The sequence below is a fragment of the Amblyomma maculatum genome, chromosome 1, assembly GCF_055883805.1.
Source record: "Amblyomma maculatum isolate TAMU_Amacu chromosome 1, ASM5588380v1, whole genome shotgun sequence".
Classification (NCBI taxonomy): Eukaryota; Metazoa; Arthropoda; class Arachnida; order Ixodida; family Ixodidae; genus Amblyomma; species Amblyomma maculatum.
The window spans coordinates 490,923,318-490,947,259 of NC_139344.1; the positions used below are offsets into that span (position 1 = coordinate 490,923,318).

Sequence of the window (23,942 nt, forward strand, 5' to 3'; positions counted from 1 at the left end):
ACCGGTTCGCGTACACGTGCCACTTGAGCTCCGCGTGATGGCAGTGCACGACCGCGCGACTGGACCAGAGCGCGCGAGGCGCGGCCGCCCCGGCGTAACGAGCGACGTTGCTGCTGAGCACGTACACGTCTTCCGGCTTGTCGGAAGGCATGTACCACGAGTGCAGGTGCGGGTTGTGAAGGCACGCTTTCACGACTATCGGGCTCACCGCCGCGTTCTTGTGCAACGCGTAGTAGAAAAGCGCTCCGCAGCGGTTGGCCAGGCGCACCAGGTCCAACGTGGCCGTCGCCGACGGTTCCACGGGGCTGTCGATCGTCACTGTGGCGGAGCCCGGGCGCGAGAGCGTGTCCACGACGTCGGCGATGGCCGTGAGCGCCGATGCGGGCAGCTCTGCGGAGGACGCCGGAGTGCGCAGGGCACACTGCATGTCCATGTCGAAGCCGTCCTTGTGACAGGGCACGCGCAGCGTGACGTACGCCTTGCGGTTGTTGGCGTACACTTCGGTAACGTCGGCCACCGAGCCGTGAGGAACGTGCGGAAGTCGGCCGGACAGGACCACTCCCTCTAGACTCGAGATCAGAGGCGCGAGCCGGTCGGTGTAGACGGCGGTGCTGGTAAGCAGTCGCGCCACCTCGTCCGGCGAGTGGGGCACCGTCGAGACGGGCCCCAGCGACGTGGCATCGACGTGGCGCAGGGCGCCGCACATGTGCTTGTCGTACAGGTTCCAAATTCGAGCCCACACGCGCAGCACGTCCGTCGGAAGCAGACCGACGGACGGCGCAGATACGGTGAGCGTGTGCACGCGGGGCATCGTCGGTAGCAAACGCCACAGGCACGGCTCTGCGTTGGGCGACGGGTCTAGCGGAAGTCTTGCTTCCACAATTTCATCGGCCAGGTCCCACGCGTAGTGGGGCGGCCGGTCTTGCCGGCGGCGGCGGCCGCGCAGCGCAACGCCTTCCCCAAAGTCCAATTCGTAATGCTTGCGCGTCTGTCCCAGCAGCAGCAGGAACAGGCTCCACACGGGGCTATCGCAATAATTGTTTACGTACGCGCCGTCCTCGAGCACGGCAAACTGCAGCACGTCCCAGGAGGCAGTGCAGTGTCTTTGCAGGTAGACGATCTCCTCCATGAATCGCGCGGCCTGCTGTTGCGACACGCACACCAAGATGCGCTCGAGCGAAACGTTGCTCTCGAGCAGGGTGTGTAGCGCGGCTCCGTTGGCGCTGTCTAGTCCCGTGGAGGCAAATTCAACGTGTCGCACGCCGTTCGAAAAGGCGGTGACCAACGCGGCGGCGTAATCCTCGTCGCTAGCGGCACCGCCACTCGAGAACGTTACGACGGCGTGGGCCGGCTCTATGCCGGCGGGCACGGAGGAGCGAGGCAACGGTTCTACCTCGAGTCCGTCGCTGTGGCTCACCGTGGCCACCGGCCCTAGGCTGTATTGCAGTTGCGCCAACGCCTCCCATTCTGTGTTCAATTTCATTTCAGCGTGGTCGTCAAGCGCGAGACGAGACGACTCGAGGTCCGGTTAAGTGTTGTAGTCGTCCCCTCCCCGTCCCTTTAGAGAGTAGCAGCATTTTTTTCTTTCAAAATCCTTTATTTGTCGCGGCCGCCCTGGCCACGGCGTCCAAATCTCGCACGCTCAGAAACGAGGTGAGGTAAGTGTAACTGTACACGTCGAGCGCACTTCGAAACAATGCCATGCCGACCAGAGCCAACCGCTTGCGCTCGTTCCGCACCAAGGTGCGCAACACATTTTTGGTCGCGTTTCGGGGGTAATGGCGCATGTAGAAAGACACCATCCCCACAAACACCGGACAGTCACAAAACGCCTCGATCAGCGCCAGTGTCTTGGTCGTCACCTTGCCCTCGGCCACCGATCGAGCCGCAACGTTGAGCGACTTGAGCACGCGGACAGCGTGTTGTTGCGGCTCGCGGCCAGACGAATTGCAGTGTCCGCAGTGATCCGTCACCATCGACGTTATTGTTTTCGGGTTCCGCAACGCCGCGTTCACCCAGTCGGTGGAGTAGGCGCGCTTGCAATCCTTCACCTCCACGAGCAAAGTGTGTAGGCGACGGGCCAGGCGAACCAGCGCCTTGCACGCGGGCGCCGCTGGGTCGCTCGGCAAATCCACGGGGTACATGACGGACAGATAGCAAAGCCGAGGGTTTCGGTCGGCCGCTTCCAGTACGTCCGTGCCGCGCCATTCGCTCCAGTCGGCATCGAAGTCGTCGGTGCCCAGCGAGAATCCCGACACCTTGGCCGCGCACTCGGCAAACACGGGCCACAGCTCGCGATCCTGCGTACCGGTGCTGACGTGCATTTCGTGATCCCTGTTGGGGGCTCCGGGCCTCTCCATCTGGATCAGCTCGAGCGCGCGTCGCAGAAGCAAAGCGCTCGGCCGGTCGTAGTGTATCTTGTTGTGCATGCGAATCTCGACGCGCGAGCTACTCACTACGGTCCACCACGACGAATCGCATTTCGACACGTACAACTTGTACACGCAACGCACGTTTTCGGGTGGCGTCGGCATCTCCTGGCTGCCGCTGCAGTTTCGAAGCCACAGCGTCGTTGAGTACAGCCACTTTTCCAAGTCTCCTCCGTCGCCGTCCACCGTGGCCGTCACCTTGATTGTGAGCGACTTGATGGCCGGCGCCGGTCCGGCGATGAGCTTCTCCGGCAGGGCGAGCGCCTCGCTTACGCTTACGGGGGCACCGTGCGCCAGATCCAGAGTGTGTAACGCGGGCCACTGAGGCTCCCGCGGTCGCTGCAGCAACCACAGTCCTCGCGCCTCGGTCACTGCAATCTTGGTGCAAGTGCGCACCAGAGATTCTCCGTGTTCCGGCGTAGGCCAGCGCGGGTCCGCGATTCCCACGAGGACGCGTTCGTCGAAGCACAGCTCGAACCTGACGAGTAGAGTACAACAAGAACGACAACAACGCTCAACAAACAGACAAGGGAATGGTGGTGGGGGGGAGCTCACCTGTACATTGCGCGCACTGCCAGAGCATACATGATGTCCCCGTCGCGGGGATTGTAGCCACCCTGTTGGAAAATCCACAGACCCCGCTCCACGCGAGGAAGCGCCTGCTTGTCCCAACTGGCCAAAAGCGAAGAAATGCCGCGCGCATCGGGGCCCAGGTCGATGTACAGGCCGTGCAGAACGCGACCGGGGCTCTGCAATAGGGCGAGCAGGAGCTGGCATAGCACAGGGCTCTCGGGCAAAGAGTTTGTGTTCCACATTAATCGCACCTGCCGTAAGCACCCCGACACGTGATGCAACACCAGCTTGAGCAGCAGCGCCATCGCGGCCGGCGGACTGCCTTCGCACAATGACACCTCTAGCGTGGGCATGTCGAAAATGTCTGTTGCCCATGGCACCTCGTAAAGCGCCGTGCAGTACCTCGGATCCATTATACGCACAGTGATCCGGGCACCGCACGATTCCAATAATGTCTGCAAGGACTGGGGCGGCCTGTGCGCGAATGCGCACTGGCCCGTGCACGACGTGGGGACATCCATCGCAACAACACACACACACTGCCAACGACCTCCCTTATAAAGGAACGCGCCGTGGTAACAGCTGGCGAGCCAGCTGCAACGCTTACGTCATCCAGACACATAGACACAAATTATGAATACGACGTATTTATTTACGGAGGAGAAGAAACGTTGTTGCGCGATGAATACCCATGCGAGCCAGCGCACTGACTCGCCTCTTGCGGTCTCTGGAAGCGAGATCTTGTCCCAGCGAGAGATCGGCCCTGTCGGCGCGAGTAGGCGCGGCGTCTCCTCCCAGGCGCCGCGAGTGCCTGTCCCACGCGGTGCTGTGGTCGAGCGGCGCGTCGGTGTTTGCGCGCAGCCACGCCGTGGCCACGCGGACCAATTCTTCCAGGTCCGCTTCTTTCAGGGGCACGTCGGGCAACGGGGTACGCAGCGGCTCAAGCATGTTCAGTAGCGCGGCGTCGCTGGGCAGCAGAAATTGGCGCCGGATCAGTGCCGCGTCCCCGAGCGGCGCCGCGTTGGTCGGGTCTGCGCGCAATAGCCACTCGCGCAAGAACGTGTCGTGCGCGCGCCTGAACGCGGGAAAGAATTCCGACCGCGCAGCCTCGAGCACGGGCCACAGGGCTTCGCACAATTGCCGAGCGTCAGCGGTGCTCGCCAGAGCCACGTCGAGCCCGCGCAGCAATCGGGGGGCCAGCTGCCACTCGCGCCGCTGGAGCCGGCTTGCCGCGCGGGACAGCCGAATGCGCACCGGTCGCGGGGCAAGGCACATGTCTCGGTAGAATCGCTTTAGCGAAGCGTGCAGCGCGGGCTCGGAGGCCGCGGCCGCTCGCAGCTCGTCCCGCGTCCAACTACGAGAGCCCGAGCCGTCGCTCACGGCGCTCCATCCCCGCGATTCCGGGTAAGGCGGCTGGGCGTCCTCGCGGGCGCGCCGCTCCTCTGCGCCGGCGGGGACGGTGTCCTCGAACGGCCGACCCGGGGGCAGCAGCGAGTGCTCGGCCATCGGGGTCGGCTGCGGAGACTCCTTGCAGGCGGCGGCGTTGGCGTAACGCCGGCGGAGCCAAGCCGCTCCCGCGCCGGCAAGCGCCGCCGCGTCCCGCCGGGTCCAGAGCTGCGCATCGGACAGGGCGCATCCGTTCACGGCCAGCAGCGGGCCCGATTGCAACAGGCGAGACCGCAACAGTGCCACGCGCCGACTGCGCTCTCGCTCCCCGTTCGCCAGCAGCACGTACATCATGGCGTCCAACACGCTTGCCGCCGATTCGCCGCGCCACACGCGCAGGCGGACGTCCTGCGGCCGCAGCGCTCGCTCGAGTGGAAAGAGCAGCCGCGAGATTACGTACTGGTAGTCCTCCATGCGCACCCCGTCGCGGCCCAGGTTCTCGCCCGCGTACGCGCTGGCCAGCAGCAGTTCGCGCGTGAATGCCATGCCGGCTCCGTGCGCCGTCATCGTGGTTCCCTTTCGCCACTCGGCCTCGGGATCCTTATCGAAGACCGGGTCGAGCCACAGCTTGAGGCGCACTCGAGCGGGCAGTCTAGACACCCGTTCGGGATACCAGGCGGCCGTTGCCGCGACCGCGGGCAGGTCGACCTGCACGAGCCAGCCGATCTCGCCGTCCGAAGTTTCGGTGGGCACCGCCACGGCGGCCGCCAGATGCAGCACGCGCAAAAGCAGATCGCGCACGCCAAAGTGGCTACTCGTGTAGCGGGACACAAGCAGCGCGTCCGAATAAGGGCTCTTGGCCGCGTCCTGGCCCAGGCGGCCCTCGCGCACTAGGGCCGCGAGCGGCTCGTGCGTCGTTTGGCCCGGCACGCCCACCGCCCGGACCACTTCTTGTGCCATTCCGAACACCTTGTCCGGCCGCAGCGCGACGCCGAACGCTACGTAGCCCGACGAGAACCACAGCGGCCAGTCCGCCGCGTCCAGCGCCGCGTGGCCCGTGGGAAGCCAGGCGCAGTGCACGTACGTGACGAGCACCTCGGCCCCCGCGTCCGGCGGCGTGGCGGGCATGTTTGTGCGCAGCCATTTGAGCGCCGACACCGGGATGGCGGTGCGGCGTCGCTCGAGCACGCATCGCGCCAGCTCCAACTCTCCGTCGCCGTGCTGCTGCGGCGCGTCCTGCCCGGCCGTCTTAATTTTGCGGCTGCGCGGTTGGGGCTCAAAGAGGCGAAAGTAGGCCGTGCAGGGCTTGCGCGGTAGCAGCACGTCGGGCGAGTCGGACGGCAGCCAGCCCCCGTAGCGCACGGGCAGCGGCAGTCCCAAGCGGCGCTTCTTGAGAAGCTGCATCTGCTTGCGTTCGCTCTCGGTCGCGGTTACGCGCGAATTCTCAAATGTTAGCACGAGCTGTGTATTTCTGTTGTCGCCCGCGAAGGGGCCGACGACAATGCTGTGCACGGGCTTCCAATGGGGCCCAGGCGGCGGCGGCGCGTGGTTGTTGTGGTAGTGCCCCCTCCTCAAATTTTCGGGAGGCGATGCCGGCGCACGTTCGTGTGTGTTGTTGTGGTAGTGCCCCCTCCTGAAATTTTCGGGAGGCGATTCCGGCGCACGTTCGTCTGTGTTGTAAACGAGCGTGTAGTGCGATTGCGGTGGCGGTGACAAGTTCTCGAAATCGGGCAGCGGCTCCTCTTCTTCGAGATTGGGATACAACGGCGCACTGGGCTCCGCCGCCGCGATCGCAGCCGCCGCCATGGCTTCGGCGTAGGACGGTGGCAATGCTCCATCGCCAAACCACTGCTGATCGTCGACTATGCCACTTTGGAATTGCAATGCGTCGTCGTCAAACTCTAGCTTTGTGCGGCCGCTACGCGAGGCCGCGCGAGCGAGCCGCTTCTCTGCCCGGCGGGCCTTGGCATCGGCGCCCCCCTCGCTCTTGCTTTTGCGGCTGCCGGGCAGACGTAGCCTGATTACTCGCTTTCTATTCTTCTTTTCGCTGTTGGCCTCTTCCTCGTTGTCTTCTGGCCCCTCGCCCGGCAGCGCGATCTCCTCGTCGTTGCTGGTAGTGCTGCTATCACTGTCCCACGACTCTTCGCTAACGCTATTTGTCCTGCTGCTGGCTATACTACTACTGGCTATGCTGCTGTCAGAGCCGCGGCGGCGGCGGCGCATCCCAAGCCGCTTGCGAACCCACGACAATGACATGATGTCACATCATTCATTTACAACCTCTCCCCAGACACAATTCTTTATTGTTGCCATGAGTAGTCAATCATTACAAGGGTTCTCAGAAGACACAAATCTTTATTGCAGGCATTCTTGTCAGAAATCTTTATTCGGAATACCTGCATTACTGTGCGCGCCGCGATGCGAGGAATCGCCGCACGGCCTCGGCCGCGTCCGCGCGGGACGCGTAGCCCATGTACACCCCGATCAGGTCCAGGAAAGGGGTCGAATAGCGCAGCCGCTTCAACATCTCCGTCACGCGCTCTCTCGGCGGCGGCTTTTCCACGGCCACGGCCGGCTGCTGGCCCACGCGAAACGAAAAGTTTGTTCGTCGGTGCGGCAGCCCGCTCGGCATAAGCATCTTGTGCAGACCGATGATGGGGGTGGCGTTACGAAGTTGCAGTTGCTCCTCGCTCACCATCGTGGAAATGTCGAACGTCAGTTTGGCCCACACGGGCTCCACGGCAAACACGGGGTCCGTGACGCGCGCCATAGCCACGGGCCAGAAGCGGCACTTGTTGCCGCGAAGGGCGTGTTCGGCCACCTTCGCAGCCACCGCGTTCATCGTCTGGCGGTTGCGCATCGTGTGGGCAGCCACGCAGCGGTTCGTGTCCGCCGGGCCCAGCCCGAAAGAGTCGTCCGTCACGTACATGGAATAGGCGTTGTTGTTCTTGAGGAACGCGATGCGTCGCTGCAGTCTGCTGCTGATGGTATTGTTGCCCACCAGACGCAGCGTCAGTGCAGGAATGGTTTGCACGAGCTGGGCCACCGTGGCTGCCACCTTCTGATCTCGCACCGCGTTGTGTCCCGTGGCAAGAGTCACGGGCACGTCCACCAACAGCGTGGTCAGGATCGGATTGTTGGTGGCCGCAGCGAGCATCCGCAGCGGTTGCCAAGCCAGGCAGCCGTCCTCCTGCTCTGCGCCGTCGTGTTCTCCGCGGCCCACGCGAAGGCCCGTGCATTGTGCCGCGCAATTGGCCAACACCGCATTCACGGCGGGCTCGGTCAGCTCCAACATGGACGCGGGCACGTCCAGGTTCAGCTCGTGCGGGACGTCGCCTCGGGAACTCGGCTCCAGGATGCACAGGCGGCGCAGACGATCCAGTACAACCACAGACAGCGTGGCCGGCGCAGGGTCGGCGCGCACGCCGTCCAACACTCGCAGCTGGATTCCGCGGGGGCCCCGAAACTCCATGTCCCACCAAACCTGAAACACACACACACACACAAACAAATCAGTGCTCCGTGGCAAACAGAGAGGCTATCGAGCGTACCTGCAAGGATCCGTTGCGCTTCAACTTGACGTGGACGGCAGTTACAGCAACCAGGTACTCGTTCGGGGGCTGCGGAAACTGTCGTCTCGGCCGTGGAGAGCGCTCGCTCGCGCATCGACCGCATCCACGCCACTAGGACGCTGGGGGGCTCCTCTTTGCTCGGGCAGAGCCGTATGCCGGCCAGGGCCTCCGTGTAAACGCGACAGTCCACGACCACGTTGCGCAGAGACGGGAGCCGCTCGGAAAGTTCGATGCAATACGACCACGCGTCGGCCAGCGTAATCTTGCCGCCGTTGCCCGTGTGCACCGTGTGCACCAGGGGCCAGTCTTGACCCTCGAGTATGGCGCTCAGGCTGATGGGTGCCAGCACGCGCGCCTGGCTACGAAGCCGCTCGTCCCAGGGCAGCACCACGTCGCCGCCGCCCATGGGACGAAGGTAGGCCGCCAATCCGGTGATGTCGTCGTACGGGAGCCGTTCGCCGATCGCCATGTCGGGCTTGTAGAGAATTTCCACGCGCTCTCGGGCGCCGTTCACCAATTGCTGGATGGCGGCATAGTCCTCCATCTCCCCTTTCTTGTTCGAACTGTTTACGTGCACGCGAAGCACCCCGTACGTGACGCGGCGCCGGCACCGCAGCATGTCGCTGAGCCGAGCCACGCGGGACACGTCCACGCTGAGCGCGCGCAACTCGCGGTCGTCGCTCAAGATGGCATCGACCACCTCGCGCCTCGCCTCGTCTGCCTCTGGGCCCGCGTTGTCCATGTACGTGTCCACGTGCACCACCTCTATGCAGTCCTTGTGCTTGAGCATCAACGCGTTGAGAACCGCGCGTTGATCCGGCGTCATGGGCTTTCCGCGCCAGCAACGCACCATCAGGGTCGGTGCACTCCAAACGCTGGCCATTATGGGGGTGAAGCCGCACGCACGCGTCACGTACGTCGACGGCTCGATTGTGCAGGTGCCCCGCATCACGTCGTTGAAATTTGTGCGCTCCGAGGTGACGGCCACGCACAGGCCCGGGCCGCGGCATGGTTCTGAAACCAGCGTCAGCTGCAAGTTGCGGGCCGCGCGACTGTGATCCGGCTGCACGTGCTGGGACGTAAGCCCGTTGCCGTCGTCCACCAGCATTTGCACGCACTGTGGATCGCGAGCGTAGCTCTCTGGGATCGTGATGTGGGGACCCGATTCAACCAGCACCGAGGGGAGCCCCGGGTACGGCTCGTACACGTACCGGCGGCCGCGCTTGTACACTTCGTGGGGCACGGACACGCGCACCGTACCGCCAATCTTTCGCTTCACTATGGCTAGCGGGATAGTGATCTTGATGATGGGCCCTTCCTTTGCGTGCCCGATGGCGTCCATGCGCGTGTGTACATACGCGACCAAATCTTTGTCGAGATTTTCCAACCTTCTCTCAATCGACAAGTCCAGTACGAGCTCGTTGTCTTCATCGACAGCCGCTGTGGCGACGACCGGACGACGAGCGTCGGGCAGGGCATTGTCATTCAGGAACGACGAGGGCTCCGTGACGACCGATTCGGGATCGACCCGCTCATGCAGAAACGCGGGCACAGGATTCTCCACGGGTTCGGGCAGGCAATCATGCAGACACTCGGGCACAGGATTTTCCAGACGTTCGGGCAGGCATTCGTGCAGACACTCGAGCACACGATCCTCCGTGGGAGTGGGTGGCGGTTCGGGCAGAGGCTCCTCCGTAACCAAAGGAGTATTCTCGGACGGGACGGGGTCGGCCGGAGGAGCTACAGCGGGAAACTCGGGCACTGGGCCACCCATGGGAGTTGGCGGAGGAGTCGGCCACTGCTTGCAGTCGCTGCGCGCGCTCAAATCCAATTTCAACCCATCCCGGCCGCGACGCACTGCCAGCGACGGTGGCTTAAACACTTCCGGATCCGTCGACAGAGCCCGAGACAACTTTTCGGTGCGCCTCTCTAAGAATAGCGTCAGTTCTTGCGCTCGGTTTGCCCGCCCGCTGTGCGGCTCACGCTGCGCCGCAATTTTGAGCTGATCCGCAAGCGTGTTCAACTCGTCCAGCACGCGGTGCATCCCTCTGGTGGAATTAATGTGTCTCCACACGTTACGATCGCGAAAGTCGAGTAGCACTTGTAACACAGATGCCGGCAGTTGTGTCGCTCCTTCGTCTCCTCCTCCTGCGGCAGCCGATGACGGCAATCCCGACATTCGCAGCGGGTCGTTGTCGGAAGACAATGTGCGCTTACTCCCCGCGGCGACTGTTATATCTTCTCCGCCCACGTCGGCGAGGGAGGGAGGCGGGATGGCATGCAACAGCTTGCGGCTATCACTGTCAATGGGGGCACAGGGCCTATTGCCTCGAGCACCATTCGCCAGCGGCGGGCGCCTGCGCCCTTGCCAACCGGAGAATTTTCACGGCCGCCGTCGTGTGTTAGCAGTGCCCCATGAAAACTGGCTATCGCACAGAACACAGGGAGCCCGCCGCGCACGCGTATCGAAACCGCCGACTCTTTGTTTTCGTGGCCCGCCAGGTAGCCGGGGTTCACCAGCCCGATTCCTTTTCGCTGCGTCTGTCGCCGCTGCACCACGACGAAGAAAAGCGAGCGCTCGAGGCGGCCGTTGTCGAGCCCGAATGCACGTGCTCCTCCTCGTGCCCCCGCTGCAGATACTGTAGTTCGTCGTCGGGCGCCGGCCAAGTGGAAAACGGCGGTCCCTGGCCTCGCGTCGCGAGCGGCATGCACGCGCAGTGACCGCCCAGCGCACGGACCCAGCGAGTCGCGCTTTCGCTCTTTGCGGAAATGCCAGAGTTTCTCCAACTGGTTGCCGCGCTCATGGGTTACGTCACCGAGGAGCAGGCGTGCCAGGGCGTGAGGCTCGCCACCGGATGCACCGAGGGAAAGGATGGGGAGGAGGCGGACGAAGAAGCCGTGCCCACTACAACACCCTCGTCCGCGGGAGAACTGGGGCAGGCGCAGCGACCGCTGCGACTTTTCGAATAAAGAAGTGTCTCTCCCCGTTCTATGTGCTTTTCTGTTGAGATGCAGTGCAAGAGCGGTGCAAAGCGGAACGATACAAAGCGAAGAAAGGGCGCCTACTGCCCGGCGTTACGCTTTCGCCGCCGCATGGGATGCAGCGACTCGATTTACGAGACGCTGCGAGCGCTCAATTCCGAGCAGGTGGCCCTCGTACAGGAAATCGTGCAGCGCATAAGCATCGACGACCCGGAGCCGCTGCAAATTTTCCTGACGGGCGCCGCCGGCTCGGGCAAGACCTTTCTGCTGCACGCCATCATGGACGCGTACAACCACTTTGCGGCCAACACTGTCAACCCCGAGCTCAACTCTTTCGTGGTTTGCGCCACGACGGGAAAGGCTGCCGTGCAAGTGGGCGGTACCACGCTGCACATGGGATTTCGCCTGGCCAACGACCTGAGCGTCGGCGACTGCATCATGACGCCCGGAGATCGCGCCCTGTACGCGCAGGCTTTCAAGGGGGTGCGCTGCGTTGTCGTGGACGAGGTGAGCATGATGTCTGCCAACATGCTGCTTGTCCTGGAACGACGCCTGCGAGCCGTGGGCGCTCAATACAAGCCCTTTGGCGGCTTCGACGTGATTCTCTGCGGAGATCTGCGCCAGCTGCCGCCGGTCAATGCGACCGAAGTGTACAGGCGCTCCGCGTGGCTTCAGGACGCGGCGGCGGTGGAACCGTGGAAGACGCTGCGCAGGTACGAGCTCGAGCAAATCATGCGCCAGGGAGACGACGCAACTTTTGCGCGCCTTCTCACCAAGCTCGGAGACGGAATCGCGCTGGACGCCGACGAGGTTCGGCTGCTCAACTCGCGCTTTGTCACGGCCGCCCAGGCCGAGGCGCTGTGCCCCACGGGGACGCGCCTCTTCTTCACCAATCGCGAAGTGAACGCGTACAACGACGCCGTCATCGCCTCGTACACCGACACGCTCGTCCGCTGCCTTGCCGAGGACATCGTGCTCAAACAAATTCTGCTCGAGACCAACGCGCGAGAAAAGAGCAAGGCCGCGCGCCGATTGCGCCGCAAACTGGAGACGCTGGCCTCCACGTCGGCCGTGCGAAGTATGAAGCCCGAACTGATGCTGTGCGTGGGCCTGCCCTACATGGTGGTGCGCAACCTGACCGACAACCTGGTCAACGGAACCGTGGGCGTGCTGCGTCAAGTGGACGGGGACGGCGAGCAACGCAAGCCGCGGCGCCTCTGGGTCGAGTTTGCCAAGCGCGGCATCGGAGCCAGCGTGCGCGCGTCCAGCGGCGTGCCTCAGCCGGCGCAGGGCCCGTACTGGGTGCCCCTGGTGCGGCACACCGACTCGGAAGACTACGTCGACGCGCAGTACGTCATCTCCTACCAGCGAACGCAGTTCCCCGTGGTGCAGGCCAGCGCCATGACCATTCACAAGGCGCAGGGCAGCACCTACGAGAGCGCCGTCATCGAGTACTCGGGCGTGCACGACCGCAAGCTCGTGTACGTGGCTCTGTCGCGCGTCACCGGCATCGGCGGCCTGTTCCTGACCAACTCGCGCGGCTACCACAACTTCCAGCACGGCGGCCCGGGCATCCCGCAGCCTTGCGAGGTGCGTTCGCTGCCCGCGCTCGAGACGACGACGCACCGCTGCCGAGCGCTGGCCGTCCGCTACCCCGTGTGCGTCGCCTATTTGGACATGAACGGGTTGCCCCTGGGAGACGTGGCCGCTGACGTTGCGCGAGACGAGCGGCTGCGCTGCGCCGACGTCGTTTGCTTCACCCGCACGTGCATGCCTGTCAACGTGGCCGGCTTTGCGTTGGCCGGCGTGTGGGGAGCAACGCTGTGTTACGTCAAACAAGAGTGGGTCGCCGTCCAGTGTTCGGACGGAGTGCTGAGCGTTTCCTCCGTGTTGCTGGGACTCGGAACCTGCGTGCCGCCATCCATCGGTTGCAAGCGCTTCGTGGCCATGGGACACGCGTTCGCGGGCATCGGTGCGTGGATGTGGCGCAAGCGACTGCACGTTCTCAAAGACAGCGACGGCGGCGAGCTCGGGGTCATGCACACGGGCTGCGTCGCCGATCCGCTGTTTGTGGCGTGCTATTACGTGCCCCAGAGGGCCGTGCTGTTTGGAGTGCGCGAATAGAGACAGAGAGACGGAAAAGCACACTGAGTCTCTTTATTGAGCAATTTGTATTTGTCCAAATCAGGGTAAGCTTCTCCCAGTCTGCTATGTCGGCCTCTTATAGCATGTCGATCGTGATTCTCGTGTCTGCGCGGCCCTCGCAACAGTCGGTGACAAATGCCAGCACGGCGTCGTAATGCGTGCGCGGCTCCTTTACCAACCAAAAGTAGCGGTCGCTCAGCCCCTGATCGTCGTTGCCGAGCACCCTCTTGGGAAACGCGTACGCCAAGTTGTTCGCCAGCTCCTAGTCGCTCTGGTCCAGCAACGCCACGACCAGCGAGCGTTTGGGCTTTTCGGCAGTGGTCGCTTTGCCAATGGCGCGCGCCACGGAGCCGGGCGCCGGGGGCACCGCGTTGGTTCCCAGAATGTGGGCCCAGCGCGAGTGCGCCCAGGCGGCTGCCATCTCGTACACGCCCGGCAAATCGACGACGCGATAGCCCACCTGCTCGCCCCCGACGTTCACGCTGTGACAGGTAGCCGTGTAAGGGAAAGCGGCCCAAACGCGGGGGCAGCGCTGCCGCCAGGCCTCGGTGCAGTCCGCCAGGGCCTCCGCGGCACTGCGCGGGCCGCGAGAAGAGGAACGGCCGCCGCCGGGCAACACTCGCAGGCGTCGAAGCATCTCGACGGCGTACCTCGCGAAACTTGACTACCCGGAGCTGCGCCTGGCAGCGCCAAGCTGTTCCAGTTTGGCTTTCCACAACGGTTGCGTCATAGACACCAAATACATGACTGTGCACTTTACCGAGAACAGGGCGGTGCTGCTACGTATTGCGACATATAGAGGCGGTGCTTGGAGGCCGATATATAGACCGCGCGCGCGCAAGACAGTGTGTGTGTGTGTGTGACAACGCCGCAATGGGAGAAATCGAACTCATTATCGGCCCCATGTTTTCGGGCAAGACGACCGAACTGCAGCGGCGTCTCAAACGATACCAAATTGCCAAGTACAAGTGTTTGGTGATCAAGTACGCGGGAGACACTCGTTACGATTCGGACCATTCGGACCGGGGGGAGGAAGACGATGAAGAACGCACCGGAGAAGAGAAGCCAAGGATCGTGGACGAGCGTGAGCCGCCCGTGGTGCGACGACACCAGCGTCTGCGGACCGCCAAGCTGTACACGCACGACAAGCAGCGGATGGACGCCGTCGCCGCGCTCGAGCTGGCCCCATTGTTGGAGATGGCCTCTGCCTACCATGTCGTCGGAATTGACGAGGGCCAATTCTTCCCTGATCTGGTGCCCTTTGCCGAGCGCCTGGCCACCGACCACGGAGTCGTCGTCATCGTGGCCGCGCTCAACGCCACGTATCTGCGCCGAGGGTTCCCCGTCGTGGTCGAGCTAGTCCCCAAGTCAGAGCGGGTCACCAAGCTCAGCGCCGTGTGCCAGAGCTGCTTCGGGGACGCCTCGTTTACGTGGAGGCACATCGACGAAAGCGACACCGATCTCATTGGCGGCATTGACAAGTACAAAGCCGTCTGCCGGGCGTGCCACGCCGAGGAGTGCAACAATAAAGAGCAAGCGCAGTGAAAGCAACATCTGTCTCTTTATTTCTACCTAGCGCCACAGGGGGCAATCGCATGCTCACCGTAAAGAGGAAACGCAGTGAAAACAATATCTGTCGCTTTATTTCTACCTAGTGCCACAGGTGCAATCGCACGCTCACCGTGGTGAACGCGTTCAGGCTGACGTCGAGGTCGCCTGCGCTTTCGATGCGGCCGCCCGTGTACCAAAATTTCCAGTTGGAGGGTTCCGTCTCGATGACGCGCTGCAGCGCCTGCTTACCGTCGAGGAGCTTGCCGCTAAATCGAACGGTGCTTGGAAGCTGCTCGCCCACCGTGAGCCAGTTTGGCACGCGCAATCCCAGCCCCTCGTTGACGGCCGCCTCGAGCTCGTCCTCGAACAGGACCTGGTGCGCCGTGAGAATCCGAGCCGCGTAAGTGATGGGCGAGTGCAGGCGAAAATCGGAGGGCTCGGGCGCTTTGCTCGGGTCGTTCCATTCGCACCACGGGTACTCGAACGGCGGCGCACAAACCTCTGCGGCGCGATTTTCGTGCGTGCCCAGCAGCAGAGTCAGGACCCAAGTGGCAAACGCTCCTTTGGGCGGCGTCCCGCGGAATCGTTTGGCCTGCGACGCGGCCACGGCGTCCAGCTGCGTGCACAGGTCGAGCGCCAACTCGTCGTCGTAGGCGTGAAAGGCGCTGTCGTACTTTACCAGCGGCTCCCCCTCGTGCACGTACGCGTTGCTCTGCGCCAGGTACCACTGGCCCGGCTGCGGCGACGCCGACTCGTGGCGCCGGCGCCTCATCGTGGTCAGTATAGAGCTGAGCGCGCGCGCCTCGTAGTCGACGCCGTGGGCCTGCGGCTTTCTGCGCCGCAGCTTTAGCGGGTCGCGCGCCGCGATCCATTCTCTGCGCAGCTCGAGAATGTGCCACTCCGGGAACACGAGCGCGGAGTCCATGAGGTCGCCCCACATGTCCAGCAATTGCACGTCTCGAAAGTAGCGCAGCTCGTCCACGGGCGCGCGCCAAAAGCGCCGCGCGACGGCCGTCAGGAACGCGTGGCGCCGAACCACCGCCGCCAGCGCCTCGGCCGTGTGTGACACGGTGAAGCACGCGCTCGCCGAGGCCGGCACGCGCTGCTTGCGCACGGGCCAAGCGCCGCGCACGGCCGCGCGGGCCCCGCGCACGTTTTCGGCGGTCAGGAATAGCGCTCGCATCAGGTCGTAGCACACCGGGTGACTGCGACTCGCCACCTCCACGGGCCAGTAGCCCATCGTGCGCATCGTGGCCAGCTGGCGATGGCGCACGCTGCTCGAGCGGCCGCTCGCCTCCATCGTCAGGGTGCCCCTGCCAAAGTCCCATTGGTAGCTGGGGAGCAGTGCCTGCAGCTCGCGCGAGAGCCGCACGCGCTCTTCGTAGCGCTTCAGGTGCTGGCCGGCCTCGGGCGCGTCCCCGGCCAGAGCCACCATCACGCTGTCCACGTACACGGCGGCGCACGCCTGCGTATTGAGCGGAAACAGGCTGCTGTGGCGCATCGCGTGCAAAAGCGGGGTGAAGACGCGCGTGTGTAAGTACTGGTAAGTTTCCATGTTCTGCTCGTCGAGGGCGTTGGTCGTCACACGCACGCCTATCTGTCGTTCCACCTCGCGCAGCATTTGCTCGATGAGCGCTATGGCCGCGTCCGGCCGCAGCGCTTCGTCCAGAAACACGGTCGCGCTCTGGCTCGCCGGTGCCGGGCTCAGGCCGTCGGGCTTCCACTGCCACTTGTCGCCGGTCAGCTTTGCGTCGTAGCGGCGCACTTTGCGCCACTCGAACGAGGCGTTGCACGGAAGCCAGACCGCTGCGCCGGGCCCCGCGGAGCTGAACGACGCGAGCACCGCGTACACTTGTCTGTAGTTGTATTCGGCGTGGCACGACGCCCACAGCTCTTGTTCCTTGAGCTCGGCGCGCAGCGCGGGACCGTGCCAGCCGCGGAGCTCCTTCATGAGGTAGCGCACGTTGTGCAGCTTGCCGACCATGGGCGCCGTGCGCAGGGGCTCGTAACGCTGCAGGCACGCGTACGCGTACAGGGGATAGAAGGTTAGGGTTCCTCGCGTCATGCGAAGGCCCTCGGGTTTGCTGTCGTCGGAGGCGGGCACTGCCCACACCACGTACGTGGTCAGGCGATTGCCCCAGTACAAGCGCGCCCACGACTTGCTGGCGTCGCTGGCCGGCGGCGGCCAAGCGCCCGGGTCGAGGCGCACCTTGTTTGCGCGCAGCGCTTTCTCCTGCGTCTTGGGCACGCCGCCGACGGGCAGGGCAAAGAGCACGTTAGTGATTTCCCGGGGCAAGTTGGTGCTCCATCGGAACGCCGACAGGCGAAACAGTTGGCGCCGCGGATTCAGGTTGCGCCGGCGAACGATAATGTCCATGAGGAAATACGTATCCGACATGTGGCGCCCATCGATCTTGGGGACGATCCAGTTTGGATGGGGCTCGATTTCGTTGGCGCTATAGAACGTAGCCATGCTTGCCCGCGGGGCAACTGAGAAACTTTTGTGGCCGGTTAGAATAGTTAACCGCGCGCGCGAGAGAGAGAGAGAGAGATAAACGTGATGCGCACTGGCGCCCGGCGCGTTTACGCCGACCGAGCCCGTTATTGAGCCATGTCTCGATACGCATTGCTGGGAGAGAACGTGGTCCGCTTCACGTCTCGCATACAGCGGTGGGCTCAGTTGCGCGGGCGCGAAATAGATTTGTGGCTGTGCTCGGGCGTCCCGTTCGCCGAAGCCAAGCACGCGCTGGCCCGACACATGGGGCTGGTGGGAGTGCGCTCGGACGGCCTCGGCACGCTGACTGTGGTCGCGCGCACTCGTCCCGTCGGTGGGAGCAACCAAGACTGGAGCACCACCGAAGCCCACAACGTGTCGGCCGCGCTGTTTGGAGCGCTGACGCGAAATTACGACGTCGAGACGCTCGCGGCCCGCTTGTTCCCCGACCGCGAGCTAAAGGCCCAAGTGCAGGCCGACGCGATGTTGCGCAGGCAGACGCGGTTGGCCGCCCAGCGCTACGGGCTCTACGAACAGGACGACGCGCTACGGGCGGCGCCCGCCGACGAAACGGAACTGTGCCTCGCGGCACTGCCGCCCACGTTTCAAAGCGACGACGAGCCGTATCGAGGAGACGCCAAACTGCTTTTCGGAGAGGACCAAGAACAACACCCGCCGGGCGTCACTCCCGAAACGGTGCGTCGCATGGCTGCCGTCGTCAAGGCAGTGCGCGCCTCTGCCCACGCTGCCGAACGAGGCAGAATCGACAGGGCCTTTCTCTTGTCGGCTCTTGAACAGATACGGCGTCGCACCACCGGATGCGTGCGCTACAACCTCGTCACGGGAAGCCGCTGTCGCGTCGAGCGATACACACGCGCCGAAATAGAATACGGCCCGGGCTCCATACCCGCCTGCTTAGTGGTCGACGAGACGCCCGTGCCCGAGGGCGAACGCCTTTTGCGCTTCGAACGGGCCCAGCACTCGGTCCTGCACCGAGACGACGACGACGCGGAAGACGACGAAGAAGCGACGGCGCTCAGGGAAGAAGACGACTACGACGACGCGGCCGGAGCCGTCGTCGAGCGCGCGTCGAAAGAGAGCCCCTGTTACTCGGTGTGCGATAACGCGTACTTTGACCGGGGAGACGGCACTTTCGAATACCGTTGCGAAGCCCCCACCCTGCTCGACGTGTTTCGGCGCGTGGCGCACGAAACCACCGTGCTGCGTCTCGAGGATATCGTTCACCTGAGCCGAGACGCTCTGCTGCAAGTGTCCAATGCCCTGGTCGACATCACCGCCGCTACAGCGCGACCGCCGATGGGCGTGCAGCGTCCCGTCGCAACGAGACCCATTACACCCAGCGCTTTTCAGCCGCCGCAGCAGCAGCAACCGGCTCAGAACCAAACTGCGCGACCCGCGAGCTCGTTGGCCGCCGGGCCGCCCGCTTCGGTGCTCCCTCCGCGCCCCCCGTCTAGCCTGGGCACCGCCGGGCCACCCACTTCGGTCCTCCCTGCGCGACCCCCGTCTAGCCTAGGCGCCGCTTTTTCGGCCTCCGCAAAGCAGCAGCAGTCATCTTCCTCGAAGCAACCCCCCGCCGCGCCCGTACCCACCGAGCCCGAACCGGCCGCAGTAGCAGTTGCTGCTGCAACGACGCCAGTGACAATAACAACAACAGATAGCAACGAAGAGACCCCTCTTTCCATAGTCGACATTCCTTCGGCTAGCAACAACAGCAACAAACGCAAATCTCGCAGATCTGTCGAGTAACCACATGTGGCGCGTAGGCGTTAGGCAATAAAAATGTCTTTATTTCAAATCATTGTCTTCTGTCTGCAGCGCTGTACGGCGGCGGGGCCGTGCTCGGCCGCCTACTTTGGCGCCACACTCCCGGTGTTCGTCCAGTGGAGGGCTTCCTGTTTTCGTATTTGCTGCCGTAATCGTACAAGTAGTCCTCTTCCTCTGGCTCCTTGAGCTTGTGGTAAACAAAGGCCTGAGGTCCAACGGGGGGCGCGGGGTCGCTGCGGCGGCGGCCGGTGCCGATTATGTACGGGAACAGTATGGACCCCACCAGTCCCACTGCGCCCACGGCGCCGGCCGTGATGAGGCCCATTTTGAGCAGATGCATTAGTCCGTGGTCCGCTTTCCTGATGAGACCGCCGGCCATGTCGGTTAGCGAGTCTAGGTAGGTCAGATCGCGGCACTCGTACGTCGGCGCGTCCCCCGTTCCGGGCGGCAGTCCGCCGTACTGCATAACGTTCACGATTCGATGTTTGAATAATTGTTCTCGTCGGGCGGCCAGCACGTCGGGGCGCGCGTTGTCGCCAACCCACTGCAAAGTACTGGCCTGCTGCTCCACGTAACTGGCGGCCACGGTGCGCGTGACGTTGATTAGCGAATTAGAACACACTGCCATGCACGGGCTGGCCTTTACCATCAGCGCGTTGAAGCCCTCGGGCTGGAGGGGCATTTCTAGCACGGTACAGGGCGGGGGACCCGGGTCGACCGAACCGCCGGTGGGCCTGAAATCGGGGTGCGTGTACAGTATAGCTTTGCACTGCTTGCCCGAGGAGTCGGTGCGGACGCAGCCCGAATGCGCGCGCCTGTGCTTGGAGATTGCGTCGGCGATGAACGCCACGCCGCCCACGAGCGCGCCCACCTGTACGGTGAACCCGAGCACCGTGATCCATTTCTTTACATTAGAATCGGCCACCAGGGACTTGAGCGCGTCCATCTGTTTGAGAACGCGCGGATCTCGCACCTCGACTTCGCGTCCGCGCGCGCCCAATTTTGCGTCCTCGGCAGCAGTAAGCTGGGGCCCCTTGCGCGCCTCGGCAAGCGCGTCCCTGCGCGCGGCCGCGATGGCGTTCGACTTGGACCATTCGCGAGACTCTCGGGCAGCCGTAGCCACCTCCTTTAGCGCGTCCGCGTCGATTAGGGTGCGGGCCTCGTGACCCAGGACGTTGGCCAAGCGATCGACCGAGCCCGAACGAACGGCTGCCGTAAACGCATCGACGTCCACGTCGGCAAATTTCTTTCCCTTGATCACCACCTCGCACTTGGCGCCTCGCGTAACCAATGTCTTGGTCGCGTCCGCCCCTTCCGTGCCAACCTTAAGTATGGGATTGATGGCCTCGATTTTCAGCTTGGAAAATAGATCGCTACGTTTCAACATGCTGCGCATGATCTCCAGTGTGCCCATTTGCAAGGCTCGCCCGCCGAGGCGAGACGCCTCTTCAGCAAAGTGCAACACCACGTTCACGTATGCCATTTTTGCACACGTAAGACAACAACGAGACAGCTGAGCTGTTTACCAAAGCGACATTTATTGATCGCAAGATGATGGTGACGCCAGCCTTAAATGATATTATTTGGCTGTATTTGGGCTCTTATCCAAAAATGGCCCCCTGCTGGCTAAGGGGCCAGCAGCGCTGGATGGCAGGCGCCGCCAGGAACGGTGGCTGGACCGGAACAGCAGTGGCAGTCGGGGCTCAGGAAGAGTGGCTACACCGGAACAGCAGGGGCAGTCGGGCTCAGCACCGAATCAGGAGAGCCCGCCCGGTGAAGGGTTGCTGGCACTGGATCAGCAGGGTCCGCTCCCCAGCCACCTGCGCCGTGCCAGCGTGGCAACAGGTGTCGTTTAGGTGGGGGGAGCCCCTAGAAACAGCGGCAGTCAATGAAACAAATGTGGAGCATTTCTCAACCAAGACAATCTTTATTGATGACGCTATTGTTGTTGTATGCGTATGTTTCACCGTCCAACGCTGCGCAAAATGCCAAGCACTTTGCAAAGCCGTCGCCGTCAAACTTTTCGCCCACGGCTTGCACGAAATCCGACCGTTGCAGCCTGGCCAGGGTTTCGGCAACCATGGCGGTACGTTGCCAAACGCCGTATTCGATGCACTCCGCGGGCATTTGGTCGGTGGCCACAAACTCGACGGCGCTGTGAAACAGGGCCGCATTGCGAGCCAGATAGTGGGCGCCCACCGAAGGCACGTCCGTGCGTAGAAGGTACAGGTTAACCTCCATCCAATCTTTGCCGTCCCCCCACGCCAATTCCGAGCAGCCGCCGAGCGTGTGCAGGCTGGGCCTGCGAAAAAGAAGAGAAATTAGTGTGTGTTGACGAGATACGCGCGCATCGCACAACCTCACCTAGACAGTGTCAGCAAGGCATTGCTCGTTGCCAACGAGACTGAGCCGAGAAAGCCTGGAGCTGAGTCTAGATGTAGTGTCTCCATCCGAGTCAACGTGAGTAGCGTCGTGAGCAGCGCCGCGCCCTGTGCAGTTGTCAGCGTTGCAAACGAATTCTCGTAGGCCGTAAAGTTGGGACATCTTGCAGCACAGTGCAACAGTGCTGCAAGGTTGTCGTTCTCGTGCCATGCACAGCCAGGGCCCACCGAGAGCTGCCGAGTCCTCGTCGTCGTCCTCGCTGCTGCTGCTGGTGTCCACGCCAGGCTCGGAAAAGTGGCGCTGTTGCCCGCAAAGGCCTCCACGATGTCTCCAACGTTCCAGGGATCGGGAGCGGACACGGGCATCTCGAACGAGGCGCAAATGCCCGTCGTGCGGCTTGTCCACCTCACTCGTATGGCCACCGCAGGATGCGAGCTTTCGGTACTTGCGCCAGATTGCTGCCGCCGTAACCGATAAGGCACTTGCCCTAGCGAAAGGCCCACGATCTCGACGCACTCGCCCGCGGTTTCCAGCGCTGCTCGGACTAGAGCGACCGCGTCCGCCGTTGGCTGGCGACAGTTGATTCGCAGTAGACTCAGCCAGTCCAAAGTCAGGGCGGGCGCGTCTGTTTCGTCTACGGCGGCGACGGCGCCTGCGCTTCCTGCGGCCAGGACCCGCGCGAGCCTCGGCCGAGTCTTGCGGGCCTGATGCGCTAGCGTCGGGTCGTACGCGCCCATCTCCACGTGTTTCGGCCGTGCCCCTGTCTCCGCGGCGGCACCGGTCAGTATCGCGTGCAACTCCGCGTGCAGACGGGAAGGCGTAACCAGTCGCAGGCCGCTCGCTTCGAAAAGTGTCAAGCGCTCCAAGTGAGGAACAACGACGCGGGCCACCAGGCTGTGGCGCAGGGCTTGTCCAAACATCCACCCATCCAACGCGAGCATGGACAGGCGTTCGCAAATGCCCAGCAGTTCGAGCGCCTGCACCGGAGCTCCCACCAGGTCCTCCTCTTCCTCCTCCTCTTCCTCGGCGACGTCGTCGTCTTCGTCGTCGGTGCCGATTTTGCGCTTCCTCTTCCTCCGCGTTCTGGTGTTGTGGCTCGTGCATGGCGTCCGGGTCGGCTGGTGGATCACGAGTGTCTCTAGTAGTTTCCTGGACGCCCGCAATGCGGCTGTCAGCGGGCAGAGAACACACGCACTGCTCGCTCGCACTGCCACAGTCCTGAGCGGGACATTGGCGGGCCACCGATCCAGCGCTTGCAGTGTGGTTGCCTGCGAAAAGGACGGGGGAGTCAAAATTGCAACCTCAAACAAAGCTGGCGGGGGAGGAGCCTCTCACCGATCCGTGGCGTTTCGTATACACAATCTCCAGGCTGCCCGGGCCACCATTCATGGCAGCAAACATGGATTTGAGTAGTTCGAGAGCGTACGGCCCTCGGACGTCGGTGTCGATTAGCCGCAGAGTGTCCACACCTTTGCACGCAAACGTGCACGGCTGGAGCACGTCCAGGCGCACGTTGGCAATTTCCAAGGTGTGCAGGGTGCGCCGAGAATCCCCAAAGATGTGAAACAGCAGCGTCTGTTCGTCCAGCGTAATCTCGTGACAGGAATCCTTTTGCTGCGCTGTGGCGGCAGCGGCTGTCCCCCGTTGCGTACGTCGGCCGATATAGAGCTGCAAATGGCACAACAGTAAGAGAAGGAATTGGCACAACAGTAACAGCGGTTTCGCGCATCAGTAACAGAGGATTGGCATAAACGAGGCAACGTGCCACAAACATACCCTCCTCCAGCACGTATGATCAAACATAAGGCTCGCTCCCACGTATTCGTCGTCCGGCGTCTCCGCTATGCCTCCGCCGACGTGTTTTCCGGGGCAGCGACACGCGATCCCCAACACCGGCTCCGCGGGAGCGCAATCGGGGAACATTCCATCTTGGGAAAAGCACACTTCGTCGCTGCACCCTCTGGGAATGTAACCGAGCTGAAGCGGCGTTTTGCGCAATGCCCAGACCGCGCGAGCGTGGCCCTGCGGCGTTTTCAGCTGGCAATCTTCTACCTTACACGTAGACATGATCCGTAACGACCGAGAACGAAAAGGCACTCCTATATATGAGAGAGATAGAGGAGGCGGGAGGCGGAGCTGCTCCGCCCGCCCCGTCGTCGTCCGTCACACTCGCACATCAGAGACAATGGGAGCAAAGCTTCTTTATTCATTGCTAGCAATCACATTTGCAGAGTAGGAAATGTTTACAAATGCACGGGCGGCTCCGCTGGCTAGAAATTCCCACATCCACTTGAAACCAGGGAGCCTTAAAGGGACACTAAAGAGAGAAAGGAAGTGGGTTTGCATCTATAGAATGCCAGTTCCTGATTACAAAAAGACCACTCTTACTGAAAACAGAGCTGTTATAAGGTAGCAAAGAAGAATAACAGAAATACAGGTATCCTGGGGGGGGGGGGAAATCATGGGTCCAGAAAAATTTTTTTCTTCTACTTAATTTACAATAATAAATAAACCGTTAAGGAAAATAAATAAACAAAATAAGCTAATTATAACACTAATGTTTACCATGTCTCTCACAGCAGCATTGATCAAAGCTGCATTTTTATTATGCCTGCTCTCATTCGATCCTACCGTTGAAATTTA

At 62.7% G+C, this 23,942-nt stretch overlaps 1 pseudogene; it reads left to right on the forward strand.

Annotated features, from left to right (window-relative positions):
- Positions 1–13,960: 13,960 nt before the first annotated feature.
- Positions 13,961–14,632, forward strand: LOC146210204 (thymidine kinase 1 pseudogene; annotated as a pseudogene).
- The last annotated feature ends 9,310 nt before the right edge of the window (positions 14,633–23,942 follow it).